Source organism: Lissotriton vulgaris, chromosome 12 (genome assembly GCF_964263255.1).
Source record: "Lissotriton vulgaris chromosome 12, aLisVul1.2, whole genome shotgun sequence".
Classification (NCBI taxonomy): domain Eukaryota; kingdom Metazoa; phylum Chordata; class Amphibia; order Caudata; family Salamandridae; genus Lissotriton; species Lissotriton vulgaris.
This window is the reverse complement of record NC_141700.1, coordinates 524,527,156-524,552,616: the sequence shown is the minus strand read 5'-3', so window position 1 is coordinate 524,552,616 and position 25,461 is coordinate 524,527,156. Positions and strand designations below refer to the sequence as shown.

General features: G+C 45.9%; 1 protein-coding gene across 1 annotated transcript in view; it reads right to left on the bottom strand.

The window, feature by feature from the left end:
- The window catches only part of SLC38A7 (solute carrier family 38 member 7), a 192,336-nt gene extending 167,173 nt beyond the window's left edge, over positions 1 to 25,163 (bottom strand). Inside the window, exon 1 of the mRNA XM_086945300.1 lies at positions 25,048 to 25,163. The gene's annotated coding sequence lies outside the window, so the exon portion shown is untranslated. The remainder of the gene's footprint in view (positions 1 to 25,047) is intronic.
- Positions 25,164 to 25,461: the final 298 nt, after the last annotated feature.

The following is a 25,461-nucleotide window of genomic DNA, read 5'->3' as shown; positions in this document are numbered from 1 at the left end:
CAGTACAATAATGTAAAAAATTAACTAATTATACATTTGGATAAAAAGGTTATGATTTTTGGTAAGAAAAATACACTCCACCTGGTTTAGGGGCTCCACTACACTGTAAAAAGTGGATTCAAGATTAGGTTGGTTACATCATATATAGGCAGTAAAAACAAGGGCCTCGACAGCAGTATCCGAGTTAAAGAAATGTAATACCAACTTTAGGGGTTCCCCAATTAGGATAGTATTGAAGGCATACTCTTCAATGATCCAGCCACAGATTCTATATGGAACAGAGATTATTAATTTAGCTACCAGGCAGAACTGTGATTTTATAGGCAGAGGCTCGATTGTCCAAGCTATAAAAACTGAAACAAATCTGAGAGCATAGGGATATTTGGTATATTCACTTACTCTGCGCTTCTGGGAGAAACTTTAAAAAATGCACAACTTTCTAAAACTGCTAATTACTGTCAAGAAGAGATTGCTAATAGTGAAAGTTTTAGAGATCAAAGGGTAGGGAGTAACTTGATCAGGATGAGTAACTGCCTGTACATACAGTTGTCTGTGCCAGACTGTACATTTAAACATGATTTGGGAAAAAGAGGGACAATGCAAATGTGATGTATATTATAAAAGTAACATTGCTCATGTTTTATTGGGTTGCTTGTTTTTAAAAAGATTGAGAGTAATGTTTTGAAAACCCAATATTAAATAGGCAACTGTAAACATGCAAGTAAATGACTGTTTAGGATGAAATATTTAGATATAATTCGTGCTCTGGGTAGGTTTTTAAGTGCTATTAATAAAAATAAGTTATAAGGTACTCCTATGTGCTCTGATTGAGGATTTTATGTGTATTATGCCTATATACGATGGAGTTTTTTTTAAATCTGGACTGTACATTGGAATATTGCATGCACGGTCTTGTTTAATGGATCACAGTCTAAATAACCTAATTTATGATAATGATTTTGACCATAATCCAAGAGTTAACAGTGCCTTACCCATAAGCAACCGTTACCTTACATGCAATTACCCAAGATCCAACGGTGCCTCATGATTACTTGCTGAAGATGCAGATGTGCCTCATTTTCAATTGGCCACAAACAAAACTACACTTTAACACAACTTATAAAAGAACTACTGTGCCACTTATCCACTTACCAACTGGTGGGCTCAGATACTTATTGTAGTAGCTTGCAGTGCAGGCTGAACTTCTCAAACCACAGAGTCTGTGGTCAGCACTGTTTCAAAGCAACAGAAGCAAACATCACAGAGGTGATTGAGCCACAACTGGCAAAATCAGCAGGAACTAGGATTCAGTTCCCCTTCTAACAGGAAGACTAAGATATGCTGAGGCAGAGGACCTGGGGGCGGAGATGTTGGAGACAGCTCAATGCAGCACAATACTGAGGGATGCACATTCAGCAATGCAGGATTTGTGCCACTCCTGCAGGGAGTATATCTTGCACCCCATGACTACTGTGCACAGAGAAGTCTACACTCCATGCCCTATGAGAGTCATACACACTATGCAGTGAATTCTACGTGCCTGCTCATCCTGAATTCAATGCCCCTGCCTAGCCTGCGCACATTAGGCAGCAGACCATACAGCACACAACTGAGGGTGGCCCATTCAGCACCCCATACCGTGTGCTCGTCTGCATCCAGAATGGGATCCTAAGCTCCACACTAAACTCATCTTTCATTACTGCTTTATTGATGCTGTGATTAGTATTAATTAGTATTCGTACAGCGCACACTCTGCCATTAGTATGTCCTTGCCGCACTTTTTTGTAGCCCAGAGCATCACTTTACAAACATTTGCATTGAATACCATAGTCTGATGAAGAAAATCGAGCCTGAGCACTATGGTCGATATGCATCCCACACATCATTGGGGACGATTTTTCATGTGAAGCCAAATGCCCTTCATGCCCTCCCATCTACTGGGCCCAGCCTGTTTACTGAAAGAACATCCTTAACTCAAAGCTGCGTCCATTGTGCTCAGTAAAGGAACAAACCTTGAATTCAGTGTCATGTGCTCATTCTGTACAAGTGAGTGTGGAGGACTATTCAGAGCAAGACAATTTGTTCAAAGCACTGTACTAGTCATACAGACTGGGGGGTTCATATACAGCACTTCATCCTCTCTGGTTAGACCAGGGGTCTCCAACCTTTTCAACAGAGAGAGCTACTTCTGATCAAATAAACCAATGCAGAGCTACTGCCTAGTTATTATATAAGGGTACATAAAGGCCAAGCAACTTAAACACTGCCCCTTGAACATCCAATCCTTCTTCAGGCAGCACAATTATTAATAACACAAAATTGGCACTCTGTAGGGACCCCATTGAGCTTTTTGCTTATGTCTGTGAGAGGCTAATGTAGCTTTTTTTCATGAAATAGAGGGGATGACACTATGCTCGTTATGCGACATAGGGCCTGAAAGACTTCTGTTATCTTGTTTATAGCCCTAAAGTCCAAACTATACACAGAAAGAAGAAAATCGTGAGTTTACTCCTGCACATCAAAGGACCGAATCAGAGCAAGGCGGTGGGGGCCGAAACCGAGGGCCAAGCCCGGAGTGATCCTGAACACTGCCAACAAGACGTTCTGTGCTGAGAGTCTTTCAAGGCAATTACATTTTATCAGAAAGAATCAGGCACGTTCCCACTAGGAAACTGTGGGTAGAGGGTACAAGGTGCTATAGTCAAACAAGTAGATGGCGTAGGCTGCAGAGTTTAACCAATGACAAAAAACATACTAACACATGTTACATTTACCTGCCCCATACATCTATCTCATCTTGACATGCAGATCCTGTATCATTTCAGGGTTTTCCCATACTTTGGTGACACCATTTCTCATTTTTTTCTATTACGGGTCTTTTTTTTAAAGAAAATCTGCAAAGAGTTTCTTTTCTCCACTTCCACTGTGAATTTATTTTCTTTTAACAAGGTTTTGGTATTGAGTCTATGTACAATGCCTTCTAAAAGCTATGCTGTTAGCCTTCAGCTGAACTTCTAAAGTACTCTTCAAGTTAAACGTCGTTGCTTAAAACGTTTATACACTTGGGAAGTATGGTTTCTCCCTTTCTGCAGATGGTTCGTTATTTGGCCAACTGCTGAAATTACTTGAGTACTAAACCAAACTCCATTTTAGCTAAATGTCTGGATAGGCTCCAATCTCTAAGAACATGGGGCTCGTTGGTCCAGGTGCTTTGCTCCTTGACCAGGTCCAGTGGTCCAGATAAGGACATCAGTGATAGGCAACACTTTTGATTCTGCTCCCAGAAATAGACACAATATCCTGATGTGGCGGCCTCCAGATCAGGACATGATATTTCACATGTCTTACCACCAATGTCAATACTGCTAAACCAGACTCCTGTTCTTTACCTATTAAACCACTCGCTATATAAAAATAGTCTTCCTTCTTCACAGATGTTGCAAACTTAAACCAGCCTGAATCATCAGATAGAATCAAGCTGAGATATGTTATTTTACAGTCTTTACATTCTTAAATCCTGCTCTGAATGGCTTTCTCTGTTCATGATACAGGAATCCAAACGTGGGTCCACCAGAAAAAACTGCAATCTCAGAAACCACTGTTTCAGCTTTCCTAAAATTTGCCTCTTGTTTCTTTTGTCAAGTTGTTTCCAACCGCTTACATGCTAGGGACATTCTCCTAAAGTAGTCCTCATTTGACTCGGTGATTAGGGGGGTGTAAACTTAAACTGGTATGTGTGCAGCACTGTGGGCTGAAAGTATAAAAGCCAGGAACTGGCATTCCATGCCTCCGGCATTACTCGCACTGCCTAGGCAACCATGATGTGTGATTTGCAATCTAAAAAACTTGGAAGATCATGGAGCTAAATACCCCTCTCAAGGCTCGAAAAGTGCTGGCATACCTAGACAGGCATTGAACCAACATTAGATTTGTGCAGGAGACCAACCTACTATTAGGAGTGGTAGCTGCCTTTGCGCATAAATAAGGGATGAGCCACTTCATTCCACCCTTATAGCACATACTGCAAAGGAATGGCAAGTTTAGAACAAAGAAACCTTTCATTTTCTAATCTGGGCTGACCCGGAACAGAAATGCCTCCTGGCTCAGAGCCTTGTTAACACATACGGCCCCAATGTCGACACCCGCCATTTTATCAAGACATCGCAGTCTATATCTCCCAGTTTCAAATAGTTCGAACTGTCTGGGGTGGGAACATCACCACAATCTGGGACCCTGCTATGGACAGACTGAGCATGGTGATGAGGTTGTTGTCATCTGCAGCACAAGTGATGTTGCATGTTCTGGACCATCGTGAGTTAATGGACCTATGGCAGAAAATACTCCATGAGACCAGAGCGGTCTATTCTTCAGTGTATGATATAGAATCCAGAACTGACTACTTGCTTGCAGTGAATGATTTGAGCACCTGGACAAATGACATCAAGATTCTGCCTAAGACCTTTTCGGACCAACCCCCACTGTTTTCTTCTTGCTGGTAACCAACACCTCTCCTAGGTATAGGATATCGAGCTACCTTGCAGAGGTCCTACTTGGCAGCCTTTTACGTCAAAGCTGAGAGCTTCCATAGCAAGCTGCTTTGAACTAAATGAGGGTTTAGCTCAATGAGTAAGCACTCTGTGCCTATATCTGAGATGTATTTATTAGTGAAGCATTTGGGTTACTCTGATCACTTTGAGACCGCCTAAACTGCCTCGCAGAAACTAGTTAAAAGCAGGTACCTGGACCTCCAGAGAAGCTGCTGTTAGTGTTTAGGGTAACTGATGATTGTGAGGACACTCCCTCCATAAATATAGAGTGGCCAGGAGGAACGGTGAAGGATAATACCTAGGTCGGACCTAAGACCAAATGATCTTCCCTTGTGAGCATCTTTGACCATCACCTGCATTGGTCAAGACAAGGGAATATGATATTTGATACTTCAGGAGATCAGCATAGGAGCATAGGTTGGAGACCTAACTGAACAGGGAAAATATGGCTTGGCTGGATAATGCGGACCAGGTGCCATCATTGCCACCTCTCAAATCCAAAAAGAGTGAGGGCTGTCTGTGAAACGTCAGGAGGCAATGGACTGGCTGAAGATTTCTTAAAAGAACACAGCAACAAAAATTGGCATGGATGGCATGGGTTGAGTGAGCAGTTTGGAGCGCAGCAGGCACCAGAGCAGCATGGAGCTCCAGCTCTTTATAGAAAGCTTCAGGTCGGCTGCGAAGAGCTTCAAGAAACTATGTTATAGGTCAGGTATGGTCCAAAACTGCCACGCCCACAAATGATTGTTTCTATATGCAAAAGCAATAAATCCACTTAAGGGATTTAAAAAAGTAATACAGCAACACCTTGGTACGTATCTACTCGCAGTTTATTCCAGGGTGGTTCACAGCATTTAATCTTTGCACTGTTCCACCACCAGCACCTGGACTTGGAGTGGTAGCAGTTTTTCTCATCGCAGAAAAGGTCTTCGGCTCCTTTGAGTTGGATTTCAGTCTAGAAGTACTGCAGAGATTCAAGCTTGTGTCAGAGACCATTAAATTGATCTCACTGCTTTTTACTGTACCTACTGTGTATATCAGTTGTAATGGCGTGTCTGAGCCTATTTCCATTGTTAGAGGCATTCATCGGGGTGCCCTTGTCTCCCTTGCCTTTTGCCATAGAGTTAGAGCCACAAGCCTCTAGCCTTCTTGAGTACCACTTGGCCTAGAGTCTCTATATCAGGTATATCAACAAGAAGAGGATCCTCCTCTCATTATGTGGATGACACAGACTTGTATGTAATTGAACTATCAGTAAATAATTCAGGAACTCATTGCTTACGGCCATCTAGCAGGCTATGAATAAATTGAAGTAAATGCGAGATACTGCACCCGACTTTAGACATTTATGGGGAGTGGGGGGCCTTGGTCCCAAACTAAGGATTTTATTTTAACTCTGTACAAGTGTAGTTTGTGCATTACTCCTTGTACACCCACTTAGTAGTTAACAGCAATACTGCATATCCTGTTCCACTGCCTATGCTATTGGCACATTTGACGCAAGACCCCTCCAACATTGTAGATGTAGAGGCATTCAAGTGCTAGACAATTGTAGAGACTGGGTCCTTAAGCTGGTACATGAAATCTCTACTCTCCAGGACTTAAGACAGCCAATAACCAAAGGCTTGCAGCTGACTGGTGAACCTAGAGCTTGTACACAGCTGGAAAAACTACAACTTAAAGAAATGGGTGATCTATTTCTGGAGAGTGTCTTTATCTCACTGTCACAATTTACGGTGGCAGTAAGTCTCAAACATGGACAAAGGAACCGGAGTCTTGATTCCCAATTTTCTGATGAATATTGGGTGGAATGTTGTGCTCCAGGCAGAACAGGCCTTCCCAATGGAAAATATAGGCTGCTTCATTTAAAATTCTTGCATAGAGTTTATTATAGTCCTGCCCAGCTTCAGTCCTTGGGCCTGCACACAGACACATGTCCGTGATGCAACAGCCAGGAAGCAGACTATAAGCATTTCGCTTAGCCCTGCCCACAAATACAATTGTTAGTTACAACACATCAGTTGCACAGGCTGCCCTCCTCCCATGTACTGCTGGCCACAAGACAGATGGAGTTCACTCCGAGGGTACTTAGCACATGAGAGTGTGATTCAGGCAGAGTTCACCCCTCTTGAAACAGAATGGGGGCACAGCTTGACACTTAATCTGGGGTGTTGGCCTTGGGGACCTTGTTGTGAAAGAAAATATACTGGTCAGGGGGTGTCTTTATTAGGTACTAGCCTAAGAAGACATGTTGATGGCAATGGTGCAGTATTGTAGACAGGAGTGGTACCTGGAGTCCATTCTTTGAAGGTATTTAATGATGGCACCATACAGTAGCTTAAAGTATGCGTTTGTAATGCATAGCATACTACAAACAAGCATTTTCAATGCAATAGCTCTTGCATTAGAAAAGTTTGAGCTATTGGTATTGAAAATGACAAATTTTGTATTTGTGTTGGTTTTAGAAATAGCGAAAGTAATAGCTTTGTCATTTACAATGCCAATAGTTTTAACTTTCGCAAATGTGACACCTATAGCATTTGTAATGCAATATGTGCTGTATTTACGTGACTTAGATGTATTGATATTACAAATAATAATGGCTTAAATTTTTTTAAAGAATTAATACTTAAATAATAGCTATTGTAATTTATATTGGCAATAGCTTAAACTTTTGTGAATAACTTTTGTGAAGATTATGTTCAGTGTATTTTATTGTGACCAAAATCCAAGAACAGAAGTGAAATATTAACATCTTTTTGTTAAATTTGTAATAAAGCTTGAAACATTGAGAGAACATATTTGAACAAGGTGTTGTAGAATGGTTGCACAGATTGATGCTGTGGTGGCGCTGAGTGATGTTGTGATCGCGAACGAGTGATGCTGTGGCGTTCAGTGATGCTGTGGTAGCACATAGTGATGTTGTGGTGCCCCTGAGTGATGCTGTGGTTGTGCGGAGTGATGCTGTATGCTATGCTATGTTTTGTTTTGCTATCCTATCTTTTGTTGTGTTATGCTATGTTTTGCTATGCTATGCTTTGTTATGCTCTGCTATGTTCAAGCCCGGACTGGCCATAGCGGGCACCGGGCAATCCCCCGGTGCGCCGCAAGGGTGGGGGCCGGTTTTGAGCCCCTGGGGGCCGATTTTGTTACAGGGCCGTTTTTGCAACATAGCTGCAAAATCGGCCCTGCAACAAAATCTTCCGAAAACCGGCCCTAGCAAAGCACTCGGCGGCACCTCCAACCACCCCGAGTGGGGAGGGGGGGGTCAAGCGGAGCACTTTGCCAGGGCCGGTTTTGGTTCCCAGTCCGGCCCTGGCTATGTTTTGCTATGCTATGCTTTGTTATGCTATGCTTGGTTATGCTATGCTATGTTTTGTTGTGTTTTGCTATGCTATGCTTGGTTTTGCTATGTTATGTTTTGTTATGCTAGGTTTTGTTATGCTATGCTATGCATTGTTATGCTATGTTTTTATGCTATACTAAGCTTTGTTTTGTTTTGCTATGCTATGTTGTGTTTTGTTATGCTATGCTAAGTTTTGTTGTGTTTTGTTATGCAATGCTATGTTTTGTTATGCTATGCTATGTTTTGTTATGCTATGCTATGTTGTGTTTTGTTATGCTATGCTATGCTATGCTATGTTGTGTTTTGTTATGCTATGCTATGTTTTGTTTTGCTATGTTTTGTTATGCTATGTTTTGTTATGCTATGCTTGGTTTTATGTTATGCTATGTTTTGTTATGCTATGCTGTGTTGTGTTGTGTTGTGTTTTGTTATGCTATGCTATGTTTTGTTCTACTATGTTTTGTTATGCTATGCTATGTTTTGTTCTACTAAGGTTTGTTTTGCTATGCTTTGTTATGTTATGCTATGCTTTGTTATGCTATGTTTTGTTATGCTATGCTATGTTTTGTTGTGCTATGCTATGTTTTGTTGTGCTATGCTATGTTTTGTTGTGTTTTGTTATGCTATGTTTTGCTATCCTATGCTTTGTTTTGTTATGCTATGCTGTGTTGTGCTGTGTTGTGTTGTGTTTTGTTATGCTATCCTATGCTTTGTTATGCTATGTTTTGTTATGCTATGCTGGTGAGGGTGTGTGAGGGTGAGGGGGTGTGAGAGTGAGGGGTGTGAGGGTGAGGGTGTGTGAGGGTGAGGGTGTGTGAGGGTGTGTGAGAGTGAGGGTGTGTGAGGCTGAAAGGGTGTGAGGGGGTGTGAGGGTGAGGGTGTGAGAGTGAGGGTGTGTGAGGATGAGGGGCTGTGAGGGTGAGGGGGTGAGGGTGAGTGAAGGTGTGTGAGGGTGTGAGAGGGTGTGAGGGGTTGTGATGGTGAGGGGGTGTGAGGGTGGGTGAGGGGGTGTGAGGGTGAGTGAGGGGGTGTGAGAGTGAGAGTGCGTGAGGGTGGTGAGGGTGAGGGGGTGGTGAGGGGGGGTGAGGGGGTGTGAGGGTGGGGGTGTGGGTGTGAGGGTGGGGGGTGAGGGTGTGAGGGTGGGGGTGAGGGGGTGTGGGGGATGGGAGGGGTGTGAGGGTGAAGGTGTGTGAGGGTGAGTGAGGGTGTGAGGGGGATTGAGGGTGAGGGGGATTGGGGGTGCGGGATTAACAGACGACTGAGAGATAAGGTGCAAAAGAAGTTTAACTACTGAGAAAGAAGTGAGAGAAGGAGAAATGCAAGAAAGGAAAGAGAAGTGGAACTAAGAGCGAGCCGTGGGAGGGGGAAGAGGAGAATGTGTGAGGCAAACAGCAAGTACGAAAGAGAGGTGGAAGAGGAGAGTGAGTGGTGAAAGGTGAGAAGAGATAGTGAGAGCAGAAAGGAGAGAAGAGATAATGAGAAGAAAATGAACGGAGCAAGAGAGAAGTGAAACCAGAGGATGGAAAAGAAACGTGAAGAGAGACACATAGACGACATGGTGTGGAGAATAGGATAGAAAGAGAGGGAAGTGAGAGAATTGGAAAGTCGGGGCGGGGAGACGGCAGGCAGATAGAGAAACGATCAGTGGGTAGGTAATAGGGAAAGAGAGACAAGGAGAGGGGACAACAGCGATGAAGGAAGGGGAAGACAGTGGGGAAGGGAGTCCGAGATGAAGAATATGGAGGAAACAGTTAAAATGGGAAAACAGGGGAGCGAAAGCGAAGCTGCTGTGCCCCAGAACACTTCTCAAAATGAACTTTTTTTTCCCTTCGACTCACGTTAGGCCATACATTTGTGTGGTTAGCTTATTTAGGATGGCATCTGGAGCACGTGTCCCTTTTGCTCACTGTGAGAAATCTGTTGTTGTAACTGTTTCAGATGCATTACATTTCAAGAGAGGGCAGGACTTCGTTCAGGATTTATTTTTTGGTGTAGGGAATATTCATTTTGCACATGCAAGTCATTTTGAAACTTTCCTACAATATATTACTTTAGTCATAAATTGTTCGATTTGACAAAAAAATACAAAATTGCTGGTTTGGGGCATTTTTGCTACCATCACATATCTTAATTGGCCCTGTGGACGAGTGATTTGACCTAGAAATGCCTCCTATTCAGGTTTCCAGTCATGATTGGCATTAAAATAAAATTTGCAGAGTGTGCCGATACACTAATTAGGGTGTTGTGCGCAAGGAAATTAAACCGACGCAGAGCAAATTCCCGGTGACCGGTATTCATCGTGACCATCTGTCAGTAGTAGGATCTCGAGTTATTGCCCAAACGAACATAGTGCAACTATCTTAGGAAGTAAAAAAGGGGGTGAATAAAGTTAGAAGGGTTAGGTTTCGAAATGAAGCGGTATTGCAGCATGGGTCCTGGCAGGTGGGCGGTGACTGAAAGTCACTCTCTGGTGGGTGGGAAACAGATAAACGGGGGTCATTACGATTTCACCCATAGGGAGACATACCTTGTTTTGACCGTGCGTCCTGCGCCACTTACTGCTTGATAGCCAGCCGCCCGCTTTGCCTAGGTCGTGCCAGTCTACAGGACCCAAAATCTGGAAATGCTCCTTCAGCTCGAAGTTATACACGGAAGTGTGGTCTCTGTGGCAGGGCACAGGCTGATGGAATGACAACTACGCGCATGCAGACAACATTATAAATATTTAGCATTAAAAATAAACTGAAATGTATATTTCTTCGGTTTTGTTCTTATTTTGGTTTTTAGGTCTCGCCTGTCGATGCGCATCGAGCTTGCGAGACTATGGGGGCTTAACCACTCTTTAACTGACTTGCAAGGAATCGTGGCGATTCCTTGCAGTGCCCGTGACTTTTAAGCTCAATGCGCATGCGCATTGAGCTTAAAAGCGCGTGCACATCAGTTCCCTCAGCCGCACTCCAGGCCCCCGCTCCGCCCCCTCCCCTGCCCGCCGTGTCGCATTTCTCCTCTCCCCTCCCCTTATCTGCCTTCCCTCCGTCTGTTCCCTCTCCCCGCTCCGCCCCCTCCCCTGCCCGCCGTGCAAAGGAAAGGATTAAAGCTCTTGATATTACATGCTTACTCTCTGAAGCACCTTTAACACCCGTAAACAGAATGTTCGACATCTGCCCGGACCCATTGTTTGATTTCCCACTTGACCAGATATGTTTCGTTACAACTGAGAAGCTTCACTGGATCATACTTGTTAGTAAACGTCCTTTAATCCTGGTTTTTATCTTGGGCATTGTTTATCGCTACCTTTCACGCAGTGCTGTATCTACAGCGCGTTTCCCTCAACTGTTCTGTCGGAGTGTTTCGTGAGCGCCCTGGTATTGAATTGCCTCGTCTGCCCAGCGATTACTATTTGTAGCGACGCTCTCACCCTGGAGTTGTGATGTTATCTGAACTCACCTTGCCTAGTGATTGCAATTGAAGCGACATTCTCCCCCTGGAGTTGCGGTGTTATCTGAACTCTCTTGGCCATGTGCCGCTTCCGTCAGTTGTAGCCAGTGGTTTTGAACAGATGGCTGCCTAACACTCCCCTGCCCGCCGTGTCGCATTTCTCCTCCCCCCTCCCCTTATCTGCCTTCCCTCCGTCTTTTTTTTTTTTTACCCGCTCCGCCCCATCCCCCAGCTCACATCTCCACACAGTGATTCCTCTCAGCGGGAACTCTCTTGCCAGAGCGTTCGGCGGCCTCCCGCCTAGTGTGCGCTCAGCTGTTGGGCCTCAGCGAACGTTCTACCCGCTGTCTTCCTTCTGGGACTGAGTTTTTACCCGTGCAGAGCGGTGTTCTGCACACAGCGGGAGCTCTGTTTTTCAGATTTCTTCAAAGGCAGTCACGAGTTCTTAGGCCACATAATCTTATCCATTTCTCCTCGCAGCTGGAGCATGTTTCTTCAAGTGGCAGTCACGAGTTCCTGAGCCACAGAATCATTATCGATTTCTTCGACCTGCAGCACGGTCAAGTTACCTTACTCATGTAATTGCCTGACAATTCTACATCGCTGACAGGCACAGCTCATTCTAGAGTGGATAGTTCTTACTTGGCTGGCTATTCTGACACTTGTTTTCATTCTTAGAGGCTCTCTTTAGGTCTCGTGACCTATCAATGCGCACCGCTCTTCCGCAGTACTGCAACCTACACCCTCCCTCACCCTCACCCTCACTCACCCTCAACCCCTCACCCTCACCCTCACCCTCACTCACCCTCAACCCCTCACCCTCACTCACCCTCACTCACCCTCACCCTCACTCACCCTCACCCTCACTCACCCTCACCCTCACTCACCCTCAACCCCTCACCCTCACTCACTCACCCTCACTCACCCTCACTCACCCTCACCCTCACTCACCCTCAACCCCTCACTCACCCTCAACCCCTCACTCACCCTCAACCCCTCACTCACCCTCAACCCCTCACTCACCCTCAACCCCTCACTCACCCTCAACCCCTCACCCTCACTCACCCTCACTCACCCTCACTCACCCTCAACCCCTCACCCAACCCCTCACCCTCACTCACCCTCAACCCCTCACCCTCAACCCCTCACTCACCCTCACTCTCACTCATCCTCACTCACCCTCAACCCCTCACCCTCACCCTCACTCACCCACCCTCAACCCCTCACCCTAACTCACCCTCACTCACCCTCAACCCCTCACCCTCACTCACCCTCAACCACTCACCCTCAACCCCTCACCCTCAACCCCTCACCCTCAACCCCTCACCCTCAACCCCTCACCCTCAACCCCTCACTCACCCTCAACCCCTCACTCACCCTCAACCCCTCACTCACCCTCAACCCCTCACCCTCACCCACCTTCACTCACACTCACCCTCACTCACCCTCACCCTCACTCACCCTCACTCACCCTCACCCTCACTCACCCTCACCCTCACTCACCCTCACCCTCACTCACCCTCACCCACCCTCACCCACCCTCACCCTCACTCACCCTCACCCTCACTCAACCCCTCACCCTCACTCAACCCCTCACCCTCACTCACCCTCACTCACCCTCAACCCCTCACCCTCACTCAACCCCTCACCCTCACTCACCCTCACTCACCCTCAACCCCTCACCCTCACTCACCCCAACCCCTCACCCTCACCCTCAACCCCTCACCCTCAATCCCTCACCCCCACTCTCCCTCAACCCCTCGCCCTCAATCCCTCACCCTCACTCACCCTCAACCCCTCACCCTCACTCACCCTCAACCCCTCACCCTCAATCCCTCATCCTCACCCACACTCACCCACACTCACCCTCACCCACACTCACCCTCACCCACACTCACCCTCACCCACACTCACCCTCACCCACACTCACCCACACTCTCACTCACCCTCACTCACCCTCACTCACCCTCACTCACCCTCACTCACCCTCACTCACCCTCACTCACCCTCACTCACCCTCACCCTCACCCTCACTCACTCACCCTCACCCTCACTCACCCTCACTCACCCTCACTCACCCTCAACCCCTCACCCTCACTCACCCTCACCCTCACTCACCCTCAACCCCTCACTCACCCTCACTCTCACTCACCCTCAACCCCTCAGCCTCACCCTCACTCACCCTCACTCACCCTCACTCACCCTCAACCCCTCACCCTCAACCCCTCACCCTCACTCACCCTCACCCTCAACCCCTCACCCTCACTCACCCTCAACCCCTCACCCTCACTCACCTTCAACCCCTCACCCTCAACCCCTCACCCTCGAACCCTCCCCCTCAACCCCTCACCCTCAACCCCTCACCCTCAACCCCTCACCCTCAACCCCTCACCCTCAACCCCTCACCCTCACTCACCCTCAACCCCTCACTCACCCTCAACCCCTCACCCTCACTCACCCTCAACCCCTCACCCTCACTCACCCTCACAACACATATTGTGTTACAATAGGTGTCACATTTGCGAAAGATAAAACTATTGGCATTGTAAATAACAAAGCTATTAATTCGCTATTTTCAAAACAAGCACATAAATAAAAAATGTGTCCTTTACAATACCAATAGCTCAAACTTTCCTAATGCGAGACCTATTGCATTGCTGTGCTTCTCTCCCCTGCTGCACTCTCCTGCTCTCTAGAGATGTGGCCTAACGACCAGAGCTGCCATCTAAGTCACGTAAATACAAAACATGTTGCATTCCAAATGCTATAGGTGTCACATTCGCGAAAGTTATAACTATTGGCATTGTAAATGACAAAGCCATCAATTTAGCAATTTTAAAAACCAACAAATAAATACAATATGTCATTTACAAGACCAATAACTCCAACTTTTCTAATGCGAAACCTATTGCATTTCCAATGCTTGTTACAGAATGGTTCCAACCTAGAGTTTTCAATGTTGGCTACTGGAGTGCCACTGAAACAACAGCAAACCTATGACATATCTACGTACAAGCATGCCTTGTACACATTTTGTATTTGTAGCATTGCTTTGGTTGGATTCTATTGCAGGGCCGGAGGCTTCAGATTATGCTTCTCAATCTTTAATGAAGCTCACAGCAGCCAATGAAAATGCTTGCTTTTCATTAATAAAACGTTAAACAACTACACATCCCATCATGACTAGCACATAGGCACGCCCCCCTAGTCCATAAGAGGCCTCAGCCTGCCGCCATCTTCCTCTTTCTTTGCTGCTCACAGCAAGAGTTAAGTGCACGTTGTTTCCTCCCTCTGCTGTTAACAAGCGTTAATGTATAATTGCTTATGCTGACTACAAGTGTTAATGTATAATTGCTTATGCTGACTATGATTTAGTTAAATGGTGTTGATTAGATATAGGAATTCAATCCTTATTACCTGAGTGAAGGGTTAGTCAGCAGTTTGGGGGTTGTGGTGCACGAGCGCTAGCGTCGCGGCGCCTAGCAAACGACTTTTATTCCTCAGTGGCATTGGTGCGCTTAGCGGCGCGTGGTAGCAGCGGTCGCTGACCAGGGGCAGACGGGCGCCGTGTAATCACACTTTTGAGCCTTTGTTATTGTCCCGGCCGCTCCCCAGTAAGCACGTCGGCATCCCTAGTAGGCCGATGACGCGTGTAGGGTCCAGGTGGCTCTCGGCCGCGGCGTGCGCCTAAACGCGCTGAAATTGGGCTACTTTCTAGTAGGATTTCAGTCGCGTTTGGGCTGCACTTCGCGGCGCGAATCCCTGACTGATTTGCATAGCGGTTTCAGCGTTATTACATGCCGGTGACCCCTCTGCTCATTAGTGACGCCTGGAAAGGTTGTAAAATATATTGGCCAGTAATTGAGTGTGCACACGCTCATTGTATCTTAGGTGGCCTGGGTCCCTGACCCCTGTTGACTACAGCTTTGCTGAGGGGGTTGAAATACTGTGATTTAAAGTGTGCTAACAGGGCTGACCCCCCCCCTTGTGGCTAGACGGTGTTCAAGAGAACTGTGAGTGCTAAACTTCCCTGAAGTGCATTGAGATAAGTCACCCCTGTAATGGCCGAGTGGGAGCATTATAATGAAGAATATGCTGAGGAGGAGGTGTATGATGGACGGCAGGAAGCTGCCCTGGAGGACAATTTAGTCAACGCTTTGGACGCCTCTGTCCAGTCTTCAGTCAATAGGGCTATGGAGACTACGGTCCCACAGACAGTGCAGCAAGCCCTAGCTACAGCCCTTCGCCCAATCAGAAAGCAATTGGAGGGCTTTGCCAAGAGGCCTGGCTATGACAAGCCACAAAAGAAGAAAGCGGTCGCTTCCACTTCCGGTCAACCGTCGGTTGACACTGCCACATGGCCTCATGCACAGGCCCTAACTACCCTTCCAGACACGGCGGAGCATTCCTATTCTGGAAGCAAGGCCAAGTTCAAACGCAAGGTCCATGCAGATGTGGACACGGACACTGACACAGACACTTCCACAGGCACAGACACGGATACCTCTGAGGAGCATCCTCTTCCAAAGATGACTAAGACGGCGCAAGTTAATGTCCCTCACGTGATTACACCGTTTACATTCGATCCGTCTGACATCATGCACCCCAGGTCACAGGATTGGGTGCCACCTCCGGCGGTGGCAGCATATATCCACGACAACCTTAGACGGAGTTTCCCTAGGGAAGTCAGGAACCGTCTTAAGTCGGAATGCCCTCGTACGGACATCCCGGACAAAGTAGCGGAGACGCCTGAAATTGACGCGAGTCTCTTGACCTTCTTGAAGAAGTTCTCAAAGGACCTCAAACGAGGTCTGGATAGGGCATGGTCAGGATGCCAGGACAAAATGTTGGATGCTATCGGACCTCTGGCCAAAATTCTGGAAATGGCTCTAGCGGCCAAAGAGGGTTCCTCTCCTGTGGACCCGGACGTGCTGGCTGGTTGGACCCAGCGAGCCATCTGCTTGCTGGGCAACGCAAATTGTGCCATTTCTTCTGAAAGGAGGAAATCACTGCTTATGAAAATGGACAGTAACTTGACCGAACTAGCGGATGCGGAGCCGGGACCCCTAGCAGCAGGTCAATTATTTGGAGACAAATTTGTCAAGGACGTCTCCAAATATGTTGGGACATTTACGGCGCTGGACAAAGCGCAATCAGGCATTAAGAGAGTTCTCAGCCAGGGAGTTTTTAACAGGGCCGGACGAGGCGGGGGCCACTCGTTGGGCCGGGGAGGTCCACAAGGTTTCCAAAGAGGCGACTTCGGCAGGGGCAGGAACGAGTACGATTCCACCCGTGGTGGGACCTTCTACCCCTCCCGCAGGAGGTTCAACAGGAGCCGTTATCAATCCAATAACAGCAGGGGGACCTTCAAACACCAGCAGAACTCAGGTGAAAGTAACAGAGGTTTGTCTTCTTCCTTTGGGGGGACGGACTCAACACTGCCTAGCGCAGTGGAGGGAGCTTACACAGGATGCATGGGTGTTACAAACAGTTCAAGGTTTTCACTTTAAGTTTTATTCTCATCCTGTTCAATTGGGGCTTCCTGCAGGTCTCCATTTTTCCCAACAAGATCTCAGTTTTATAGACGAGGAGATCACCGAGTTGTAGCAGAAACACGCGATAGCACCGGTCCATCAAGGTCCTCGCGGTTTCTGCAGCAATATCTTTGTTATACAGAAGAAGGGAGGCGGAAACAGATTGGTTCTGAACCTCAGGGACTTCAACCAGTTTCTAACATACAACCATTTCAAGATGGAGGGCATCCATCTTTTGACAGATCTACTACAGGTAGGAGACTGGATGGTCCGGCTGGACCTGAAGGACGCTTTACTTTCCGTTCCAATTTTTCCCCCGCATCGAAGATATCTCCAATTCTGGTGGAGAGACCGATGGTACGAATATTTGGTTCTGCCTTTCGGGCTCTCCTCGTCTCCTTGGTGCTTCACCAAGGTGATGAAACCAGTGGTGGCATACCTCCGGTAACGGGGTATTCGCCTCATAATCTATCTGGACGACATCCTGATAGTGGATCAATGCCAACAGACACTATTGCGACACCTCACTCTGACGACAACGTTGCTTCAAAACCTGGGTTTCGTAATCAACACCAGGAAATCAGTCATGGTACCCACTCAAGTGATAGACTTCCTGGGTTTCACGATCGACTCCATGACAGCGCAGCTATGCCTCCCGAAGGACAAGCTCAAGGACCTGAAGAAGGAAATCAGAAAACTACTGAACAGTCAGACAGTTTCACTCAGGGCGATTGCCAGAGTGGTAGGAATATTGGCGTCATCAGTACAAGCGATATTCCCGGGCCCTCTTCATTACAGGGCCCTGCAACAATTGAAGATCAGACACCTGCAGAAGGGACTATCGTATTCGGACAGTATCCCTCTCACACAAGAGGTGAGAACCGAACTGCAATGGTGGCAGGGACACGTAGATGCCTGGAACGGCCGAGCCATCTTCGGCTCTCTTCCAGAAATAACAATAGAGTCGGACGCTAGCCGTTGGGGCTGGGGAGCTCGTTGCGGAGACATCTCCACAGGTGGCAGATGGTCTCCGGAGGAGCTTTCACGTCACATAAATTGCCTAGAGCTACTCGCTGGGTCGTTCGCGGTGCGGACGTTGTCCCCGAGGCAGACATCTTGTTGTATCCTCCTGCGCTTGGACAATGTGTCAGCGGTGAGGTACATCAACAAGTTGGGCGGCACGAGGTAGTCGATGCTTGTGCAAATAGCCAAGGACTTTTGGCATTACTGTCTAGAGAATCAGATATCGATAATTGCGAAATATCTACCGGGTCAGTCCAACCAAGTGGCGGACTGGAACTCAAGGTACCTCAGGGACTACAGCGACTGGAAGTTGCTCCCGAGGGTGTTCCGATGGCTGCAGAGAATTTGGGGTCCGTTCAGGACGGACTTATTGGCCTCCAGACTAACGTATCAAGTAAACAGGTTCTTCAGCTGGAGACCGGATCCGATGGCGCAAGCAACGGATGCATTTCTCCAGGATTGGTCGGAGGGGATGCAGTATGCCTTTCCCCCCTTCATGCTGATCCCCAGAGCAATGTCTCAAGTGATCAGGCAACGAGCGGAAGTAGTCATGGTGACCCCATGGTGGACGTCACAGTCTTGGTTCCCCAAACTAATGCAGTGGAGTTGCGATCGACCCAGACTCCTCCCGGAATCGGAGACGTTATTGCTGGGCCCTCATCAGGAACAGCATCCCTTTATAGTGGAAGGCAGACTACAGCTGATGGCTTGGAGGCTTTCAGGGAACAGTGCCAGGAGTTTCGAACAAGACTTGCGCTTTCATCAAGCAGGCCTGGGCACCATCCACGCGGAAAAGATACTCCTCGGCATGGAAGAGTTGGGTGGATTGGTGCATGGAACAACATCTGGATCCCGTGGGGGCAGACCTACCCCACGTGCTGAATTTCTTATCGGATAAAGCTTCCGAGGGTTTGGCTTATAGGTCAGTCAATAATTTTAGGTCGGCCATCTCAGCAGGCCATGCTCAGCTAGATGGAAAACCAATAGGCATGCACCCAGTGGTGTGCAAATTGCTTAAAGGAATTAGGGTGGCTAACCCACCGAAACCCAAATACACCGGGTTGTGGGATGTGTCTTTGGTTTTAGAGTTATTTAACAAATGGCCAGTAAACTCTCTTTTATCCAGGAAGCAGTTGTCAGCTAAACTAGCCATGTTACTCTGCCTCTCGGCATGCAGGAGGTCATCGGACGTGCGAGCGCTGGAGATTACAGGTAGAGTATTTACTCCGGAAGGAGTTTCTTATTCCATTTCAGGACGCACCAAGACATCATCTCGTCATATTTCAAATAATGCTTTTCAAGAGAATGACAAGTTGTGTGTTGTAAAATTTTTGAAAACTTATGAGGAATGTACAGCGGCCAATAGACCGCAGGGCTGTTCTCAATTATTGATTGCCATACAAAAGCCTTTTAAAGCGGTGGCAGCTGCCACCATTGCCAGATGGCTTCGTTATGTCATGAAGGAAGCTGGTGTAGACGTCACCATTTTTGGTGCTCATTCAGTCAGAGGAGCCATGGCGTCAAAGTCATTTATGTTAGGTTCCAGTATACAAGATATCATGCCTAGTGCAGATTGGTCATCAGAATCGACCTTCAAAACGTATTATTATAAGCCGGTGGGGGCTATTACCTCTGTTGTATTTAATAAGCGTTAAACAAGCATAATCTGAAGCCTCAGGTCCTGCAATAGAATCACAAATTTGCAAGCATTCGCGACAAGAATTTGCAATTCTATTAAGGACACGGAGGCGAGGATTATCCCACCAGGCATGTTATGTATAAATGCTTGCCCACCCAGTGGTTATGGTGGTTACGGTCTCATATCCTTTATTGCAGGTTCAGATAAGAAAAACGACTGAACATCGACGACTGCCAGGATATTACGCCTGAAGGTTTATGTTCTTCCACGTTGGAGGAATTACCAAGTTACCCAAGTTGTTGTTGGAGCTGTTCGCCTTAAAGAAAGAGGAAGATGGCGGCAGGCGCTGAGGCCTCTTATGGACTAGGGGGGAGTGCCTATGTGCTAGTCATGATGGGGTGTGTAGTTGTTTAACGTTTTATTAATGAAAAGCAAGCATTTTCATTGGCTGCTGTGAGCTTCATTAAAGATTGAGAAGCATAATCCTCGCCTCCGTGTCCTTAATAGAATTGCAAATTCTTGTTGCGAATGCTTGCAAATTTGTGATTCTTCGTGGATGTTTTTTAAGTCAGGAAAAGTTACAAAATAAAAAAATATATAAAAGGAAGGGGAGCAAATCCATCTAAAGAAGTCTAAGAAATTCTGACATCCTGGCTCTTCTTTAAAAGAAAAACAAAAAAATATGTCTTCTGCCTTACAAGTCCAAAAAGGATTTAACTGAAGCAATGCTTACAGTGCATCTGCATATCACTTCATTACCAAATGAAGAGTAGGGGTGGGGTTGTCATTCTCTCTTTCTTAGAAGTGAGTCTATTTACGAGACTTCAGTATTTGTCTTTTCTCCAGTATGTATACAACCTTGTTTACCAACCTTGCTACTTTCCCAAGAATGCTCAATATGTTTACAATCCCAAGGAGAAGAGCATTGAAAACTTCAGTATGCTCAGGTACATGACACTCTTCCGCGAGCATTGGTTTAATAAAGGTCAGTTGGAGAGGACTTCCTGGATTTTGTCTTATAAATGATGACCAGATAATGATAATTAAGGAGGACATGCACTGGAGAATGGAACATGCACACACAGAAGAGAAGGAGGAAAACTTAAAGTGCCAAATCCACACCACCTCCATCTGTTACAACCCACAATTTATATGACTCAAACAAAAAACACCTCACAATGATGGAAACTTTAATGCATAAATATATGGACAAAATGTTTCCTCAAACAGAGGATACAAAAAAGGTATCCACCCTCACCAAAAAAGAAACTCAATACAAAAAAACACCACAACACTGAAGGACAATAATCATTCATCATGCTCCTCCTAGTTAACCTAAACGTATTGCTGTCTCCTACATCAAATCTTCACAATGCCACAGATGACTTCACACCTCTTTGATAGAAAAAAATTCAATTGCATTCATATGCAAATTGTGAACTTCATCATCTTTCAGACCACACTCACCTGCATCCACATTCATTCTCTCACAATGATCAGCAACACACTGTGGCCCCATGCTTAATTTAACTCATTCCACACATTACCATCACTTAGCTACACTACTACCTTACCCACATTACCACTTGTATAGAATAAGAAATTTAGATAGACCTTTATTGACGAACCGGAGATCTTCAGACACACATTTGCCCTTCCTACATTCCAGACATTTCTGTACACCAACATCCTTTCTTTCACAATCACCACCTCCAAGACTGTTATTATCTATGCCACACTTATTCCTCTGCACGCCTTTAGTCATCTTTACTTAGCGATTCAGCTTTTGGAAAGCTACCCTACTGTACATCACCTTAAATGGCAATCTTCAAATTCAACCATGTTGGGTACTGCATTACGACCTTAACAAATTACGAGCAACCTTTTTCTAATGTTGTCTCTTGCATTAAGTCAAATGCAGCACTTCCTTCAATATTCCATGCCCTTTCATTTCATTAGATACAGATTCCACCCATTGTACGTGACTTTTTCTACCGACTCTCCTTCATGCATAAACAAGCTCTTCCTTTATGAAGTCAATCATTATACAAGCATTGATCCAGCTCACAAATTTCACATCAGGAGATTATGAGCAATAATCCATGCTTACTACACCATAATTGCTATAAATATCTTAAAATATCCAGTGCAATCATCTGCCATAGTTTTTCTGAAAGTTCTATCCCTCTCACAGGATAACCCATCTTTCTTTTGTCCTGGTCACTCAATGCTCAGCCTACACAATCCCTCACTTTTTTTCCAAACACTTGTGCAACACCCAGCTGCCAAAAGTCCATCTTTGCAATTCTTTTCAGCACACTCTCGTCAGTATGCTCTACATGAAACCAATTGTGAGTTCTTATTCCTTCTAGCTAATGCCTCCAATTGATTCAAATCTGCAAACTAGTCCATCTGCAAACTAATCCCTCATCTCAAGCCAAATCCCTTGCCACATAGTAATATGGGAACTTATCCTCATACACCTGCTTTCTCATAAAAACAATATATATATTTTTTTTTATACACACAAGATAATGTATCACTGGGTTCAGCATCATATTACCTCTGTTACTCTGTTCCTTCAAATACTCCCATTGATAATCTAAATTACGTAGCACAGCACAAACTATATCTTTTGTGGCGTTGGAAAACCCCACAACATGTTCCCGTTGGACGGAAATTTCTAGTAAACTATTTTTGCACTTGATATTTCTAGACATGGTCTCACGAGACTCCTTGATTGTGAATAAATCAAACAAGAATTTATTATAAATTTGCCCCACAAATTGGCCCCACATATACTTTTAAAAATAGGAAACCCTCGAAAGATACTATAGCTTATCGTTCAACAAGGAAAAAAATGGGTTCGGCTGTCCTCAAAAAAGCAGCTACTTCAGCTAGGCCATCCTCTATCTGCATCCGTACAGTGCCTTAAAGGAATACCTGCTATAATCTGCTCCAAAGACACTCATACTGTAAATTAAAAGATTTTAATTCTAAAGCAATTTCTACTTTCAATTTTCAGACATCCTCCGACAGTCCACACACCACAATCCACCTCTAGTTTTTTCATTATCTTCCTTCAAACATTGGCCCTTATCTGCAAAATGGGAAATAACGTGGCACAATTTTGCAAAACCCAAAAGTAATGTAGCAGACCTTTGTCAACGGAACTCAAAACTATAATTATTGCCTTCAACAAACTCCTTTAGCGTGATGCACTTTCCACTCATGTGATGCCACAGATAATCCATACTCCTAACTCCAATCCTACATTTGCATGCTCTATGGTCAATCCACTTGATCTGAAAATTTCCAGTACATCAAGTAAGGCCTGCTCATGTTCACAAGTGTCCTTCACATAAACAAGGATGCTATTTTAGAAACAGCAGACATGTGGCTTTCTGGAAAACAGTTGCTGAAGATGCTAATCCAAAGATCCCGTTTAACCTACAAACCCCATCAGTTGGTTTGATTAATGTCAATACCCTTAAATCCTTGTGAAGGAAGAACTGATGGTATTGCTATGATGTCTCCTGGATTGAGGAAGAGGTGCTAGTCTATCCATATGCTGTCATTGATGTCCTTCAAATCAACATCAGTTCTTAGTTAAGTTGTGAGCTTCTAGGCCAAAGCCCAAGGAGAAAACCATTCCGAAGACTAAAAGCTTCCAATAATGTATTGTACTCACAGCTGACCCAATTCTCTTTTAATTCTGCTTTCAACGCCTTCGCCTGGGCCACATACTTCTGAAAGATTCTGTGCATAAAGTCTTTAAGCATTTCCAAACTACTACTTAGCGGAAAGGGCACAGAGCTCCCCGATCCTTGCTTTCATCACTCATATCCTCCCATTCCACACTTGATCATGATAACTCGAACCACCCCTTATCATTAAGTCTCATTGTTGCAACTACCTAAACTACCCATTTACACTGACTAATACTTGGCAATGCGGTGCACACTGGTCACTTTCTCTAGCCCCGACATATAGGTCCACATGTCCAGAAAGACAACATAAAGGGTGATCACACAAAAAAATGGGTGGATGGGCCACCCCTCCAAGCATCACAGAATATACACTTTATGAGATGGGGTAGGGCAGTCTTTACATTCTTGAAGTAGATGCACTTAAACAAGGGGAACGATTAGAAGCGAGAACAACGTTGGAGGGGAAGGTTCTATTCTAAATCATATTCCTCTCATGCAAGGGAAATATTACTTTACATCAGCCCACGGGTCCCTTTCGTGCCGGTTGATCTCACAGTACACCCCTGTGACAGATACCCGACAGTAGAGGACTGACAGGATGGAGAACAATCTCATTAAGGTATAAAAAGACAGGAGTCATCAGTGCCAGTCGAAGTAGAGTGTGAGCAGATGGACCAAGCAACCTCCCTCCCCAGGAACATATGAAAAACAGAGCGCAATATGGGGAAACATGGCTGCGCTGACAACACATTTTTGCTATGTATAATTGGAAATGCAATCAGGAAATCCTGTAATTAATATGTACACCACTTTTATGTTGAAATACAGAAAAACGTAATGTTCGTTTGAAGATCTCAGTTCACTGGGAACTTATGATCGGGGAGATGATCAATTCAGGGAGGCTGCCAATAGCAGGATAGTCACTGGGGAGTGATAAGTAGATGGGTTGATTTGTTTTGTGTCTTAGGTTCCTCGACCCTCCCTAGTTTCCTGCCTCTGAGCCAGCAACGTGATTGGTCCGACAGAGCCATGTAACCAAAATTCACCACCTATTAATCACCTCCCACACCACCCTGCGCAATCCTCCAGTTTAAAGATGGAACTGTTGAAGGTCTTTATTTATTCTATTACCTGTTTCGACCAGGTTGTTTCGACCACCTTTATCAGAAAAAAACACTGCACAAATCAGGGTACGTCATTCTCCTGGTGAACCCGAATACAAAATTGAGCTCCTTTTTTGTTTGTCACTTTCTTAACTATAACTTTTGTTCCCCAACCAATAGTTAACTCTTTTATCCCCTGGGCATATCTTCACTCATATAGCAATCCTAGGTGCCGTCTCGGTGTGGTCAGATTTAGTACCCCTGCCTCACACCACATTCTTCCCACCTCTTCCATCTGCCTCTCCCTTTCAATGACTCAATTTCTTCCCCGGGATTACTGACTGAATCCGTTTCCACAATTCCATTCCCTGTAAGCCCCCGCTCCCTTGGAGCACACCGGCCCAGTACTATCGGCATCTCCTTCTCTGGGCTGAGCTCCATTACTGTGATGAGCCTACACATTACTGTGAGGTTAGTCATTCATAGCAGTGCATAAGAATGCTGCCTTCACACAATGAGGGATAAACAATGGATAGGGTGGGGTTTGCTGTTTGGAAGCGGGGGGGGGGGGGGGGGGGCACGTGTGCCGGAGTACTCCTAACTATGGATAATTAGAGGCGCTTGGAGGAATCGCTTTTTGGGGGATTATTTGGGTTGACGACAGTAACACATTATTTGGGGCCAGCACCACCCTCCTTCCTCCTCACCTTCTATTCCGCCGGGGTCCAGCTGCACATGCCGGGTTCTATCTGCATAGCTACAAAACAAAATATTGCTAGCACAGCAGTACGTAACTAGTACCGCGTGACCTGCCGGTGTGATCATGTGATTGCGAACTGCATGCAGGGAAACGTGGTCCTTTCGCACTTTCCGTCAAATGTGGCCAATGGGAGTTGTAGTCTTTTACTCAGCTTGACGGGCGAGCGCGTAAATTCCTTCCTGCGTCTTTTTCCGCGCTGCGTCGCGTGGCCTGCCTGCCGAGTCAGCTCTTTTGTTCCTCGGATCAGTGAGAGTTGAGGACGTAGTTATTTTGTTCAGATTTATATAGCGCGAACTCGAGCCGAAGGTATCAGCCCGCTTCACATGAGATGAGAACGAGTTGCTTTACAGACGGACACATT